Source organism: Pyxicephalus adspersus, chromosome 9, assembly GCF_032062135.1.
Source record: "Pyxicephalus adspersus chromosome 9, UCB_Pads_2.0, whole genome shotgun sequence".
Lineage (NCBI taxonomy): Eukaryota > Metazoa > Chordata > Amphibia > Anura > Pyxicephalidae > Pyxicephalus > Pyxicephalus adspersus.
The window spans coordinates 62325513-62329748 of record NC_092866.1 but is presented as its reverse complement, the minus strand read 5'-3'; the positions used below and the strand labels follow the sequence as shown (position 1 = coordinate 62329748).

General features: G+C 39.9%; 1 long non-coding RNA gene across 1 annotated transcript; it reads left to right on the top strand.

The window, feature by feature from the left end:
* Positions 1-427: 427 nt before the first annotated feature.
* Positions 428-2168, top strand: LOC140338676 (uncharacterized). The gene is made up of 3 exons (XR_011922298.1): positions 428-650; positions 1529-1589; positions 1846-2168. It is a non-coding gene; the product is annotated as an uncharacterized lncRNA (long non-coding RNA).
* The last annotated feature ends 2068 nt before the right edge of the window (positions 2169-4236 follow it).

The following is a 4236-nucleotide window of genomic DNA, read 5'->3' as shown; positions in this document are numbered from 1 at the left end:
GATCCCTACATCAACACCACAAGCCATGGTCTAAATTCATAAAAAATGTATCACTTTGTATCACATTCCATGTGAGGGATCAATTTAATATCTAAAGTTACCCATGAGGGGCAGTTGCCAAAGGCCCAAATGTTAGAGAGCAGATGAGAACACTGGCTTCCAAAAAAGAGAAGAGTATGGTAAGCAAGAGCGCCCTCTTTTTTCTACCCTTGGCACTGCATGTGGGTCCTACTGCACAATATATTGGGGTGCTATTCACAATAGATGCCACTGGGGGCACCACACAATGAGTGGGCGCATTTTACCACAACACACAAGGGTGACTGGGTGGCTGTAATGTATGATGGGAAAGCATTTCATCACACAGCTCCTTTATTACCTCCTTTAACCTCTTTTCACCCCAAAAACATCAAACATAACAATGTAAATCCGCTGGGTGATTTGAGGTGTGAACTGTCAATAAGAAGAGCGAGTGTTTATTTCTATGTGATCATAATTACAGGTGTAATCATCCGGCCAATTACTTAAAGGTATTTTGTTTATTTTCAGTTTTGGTTTAAACGTGTCGGAGCGCATCAAATCAGAGCGACGATGAAAGACAATGAGAGGAGGAAGCCTTTTATGTGTTCAGTAATGATATCAGATTGCAGGTCAGATTAGAGCTAAATGCAATTATGTATTTAAAGCTAGTTTCCAGACACACACAATAAATGCACCAGAAAAAGGAAGAATTAAACTGGGAAGAGGGGGGCTGTCTACTAGGAGATGGCTTTAAGCCTTCCTGAAGTTTCGCTATTGTCAAAACTTCCTCGTTGGCTTATTACTTTCTCTGTATTATTTTTTGTCCAGACACAATTCACTATTATCTACAATTTTTGTTTTGCAAATACACATCTATTACATCACAAGGGATTGCCTGAGTATTAAGGGTTAACAGACAGCACATCAGAACAGCTCACTTTGCAGCAACCTTTGTCTGATTGACATGTCTTACAAAACTTCTGATAAGAGATGCAAAGGCCATGTTTTAGCACAGCTAAAAAGTAATCCTTCCAATGATATGAAAAGAAAACTTCAGCACCACCTACTGGCCAGATAGGGAACTGCAGATTGAACATTTTATCCTTAATTATTTTTTTTTTTTTTACATCTAACATTTTTGTAAATAATTTTTTTTTACTTCACATTCAAGAAGCAGACGGTTTAGATCAGTACCAACACTATCAAAAGGCTTGTCCACCAGTAAAGGATTATCGACATAACGTGAAGGAATCATTTGTTTTCTGCGACATTCCGGCCACATTTTAGGGTGGGGTATTGACAGACTGACAAAGCAGCTGCCTTGGCTGTCTATGGCCAGCACAGATAGCTGTGTTCTTTGTAACATTGATTGCAGGGAGGTTTTATGCAGTTCAGATAACACTATCTCTACCATTGCAGAATTCCCAAGCTTTGTCATTGTTGGTATAGGTGATCAGAGGTGAAGTCAATATTAAAATTCCTCATTTCTCTTCCTGATTTCTCGCAGGTTCAAATTAAAGCAGAACTCCAGCCAAAATAAGAAAACAAAATGAATAGCCTATTAAAAGGTAATTAACATAAAACAAACATATTCACCTTCAATCCAAAGTTTTTCCCTGCAGTACTTTTTTCTGCACCTAGATGTCCTCACTAAAATGCCCATCATCCTGGCCCTGGCACACCAGTGCATAATATAGTGCAGCCCAGTGCACCATGCACTGCCATGTAGACACAATTTATCGCAATACACACTGCTTGCAATAAAATAATATATTTAATGATATAATAATGATAACCAAATTCATTTATCTGCTTGTAATTCAGGTTTAAATATTGGTGTGGATGGGTCAAAATGGAGCACTGCAGCTTCTACAATTGAAAGATGTCTAGGAAGGAAATCGAAACGCGTTAGCCAAGGACCTGGCCTCAGGAGCTCAGTGGTAGCTAAAACCTCTGGCACCTGCTGCAGATCTTCATTTGATGTGCTGAAGGGAAGAGAAGAACCTGTGTGACGGCTACGGCACCTGCAGCTCGTTCACACAGCCTATACCGGTGCCGTGTTTTATATAAAAAATGCTTTATTGCTTTATATCCCTATTTATACAACACGAGCCTTGGAATCAAATATAGCGTGCTACGTTAAACAAGAGATTTTAATCTGCAGGAATAAACGCTTGTAAAATGCGTTAACGTGCTTGACGAGCATCTGTAAAATTTCAAAACAGGAAAAAAATCATTGTCTAAAAATACTTTTAGGATGCATGGACAGTACAGAAAATGCATGACGAGGAATTAGAAACACGGCTGAACATATTTAAATACATTTGTTTTTTTCCAAATACATTAGATGATTTTGAATGTGTGCAGATCCAGCCGGTTCACAGAGATGTATTAAGATAGTCTGAGAGTCACATAACTGCTAAGAAATTTAGATATTTAGACTCTATTCACAACTTTACCCCAAAATACTATGTAACAGCAAACAAATCACCCTGATTACACTGCATTCCCTCAAACTTTCCCTTGTAGAAATCAATTTCTGCCAATAAAACACATAAACCTTGATGATTCACACCAGGGAATGTCCTATTCACTGTTTTATAAATAAAACCCATAATGTACAATTTTTACATTACAAGACAACTCATCCATATTTTTTTCCATGTATTCAATATTGAAATTTGCAGTTTGGTCACTAGAGGGAGCTGTTGGCTCCCTGATATTATGCAGCGTTTTGTCTTAAGCAACACGCTTACAAATGATACACAAAATATTTTTTAAACATTGCTGTTTATTGATAAGATTGTTTGGAATACATCTATTCATCTTATGTAAAGAGAAGGTGGACCCACTGCAAGGGGAAAAAATTATCCAGAGTGCCATTTCAATTTAAAAAATAAACATATTGCAATTTATTTTTTAATTACTTTGGGTTTATATTGCATATTTCAATATTAATAAAGCGTGGCAGAGATTTCTTTAAAACCCTCAGCCAGTAAACGCCCATGGCGCAAAGCCATATGCCCTTAGGCCTCTTGCCATAGGTGTGGCTCCAGCAGCATCTCATGATCCCGCCAGTTATACCCTTATGTCACCAGTGCCTGTGTTTGCGTCTCGTGTGTCAACTGCACAGTGATAAAGTCCAAACTGAACACATACCGCTCTTATGTGTTCCAGTATAAACCTGTTGCCTGACGCCCCCCTCCCCAACTATCCTAATGTGTTCCAGTATAAACCTGTCACCTGATGCCCCCCTCCCAACTATCCCAATGTGTTACTATGCTCATCAGGGACAATCCAACAAAGATGGAAAAGTGTTGTCCCCGCAGACTTTTCTATCCGTGTGTCACAGTGAAACTTTGGAAAGTAACATTCACTTCTCGTTGTCTGTATAATGAAATTGTTTTTTTTTTGTTTTTTCGAAACAGGAAATGTTGAAAATATTTTGTATCAGAGTTTATTTAGTGGTCAGGTTGCGGTGAGCCGGGCCCCACTCAGCCGGTACAATAAACAGGATGAATGTTCCTGGAAATGGTGATTGTCAACATGAATCGTGCCAACCAATCCCACGCCCTGTACCTGGCCTGGGAAGGAGCTGACACTCTAATGTGCCAACCACACACAAGCAGCCATAGTGAGGGGGGCACAGCGCCAACTAACCGACAAGTGTGTACAGGGAGAGAATAACATCATACACATCTCTGGAGGGGACTGAAGCCAGGACTGTGGTGCTGCAAAGTAAATCAAGGAAATGTAAATGTGAGAAGAGGTAAAGTTAGGGTTACAGGGAGAGTTATACTTGATGATACAGGTGAGACTAAAGTTAGGGTTACAGAGAGGGTTAGTGTTCGGGGTACAGGAAAAGGTACTTTTGGGGTTATGAAAAAGGTCAATTTTAGGGATACAAAACCTTAGTGTAAGGGTTACAGGGAGGGTCGGTGTTAGGGTTATAGCGAGGTTTTGTGTTGGGAATATAGGAAAGCTTAGTATATGGATTACAGAGGGTGTCAGTGTTAGGGTTACAGGTAGGGTTAGGGTTACAGGGGGGTAACTATTAGTGTTACAAGGAGGGTTAGTGTTAGGGTTAGAGGGAGGGTTGGTGTTAAGATTACGTGGAGGGTCGGTATTAGGGTAACGGAGTTAGTAAGTGTTGAGGTTAGACTGTGGGTTAGCATTACGGTTACAGGTAGGGTCAGTATTAGGGTTACAGGTAGG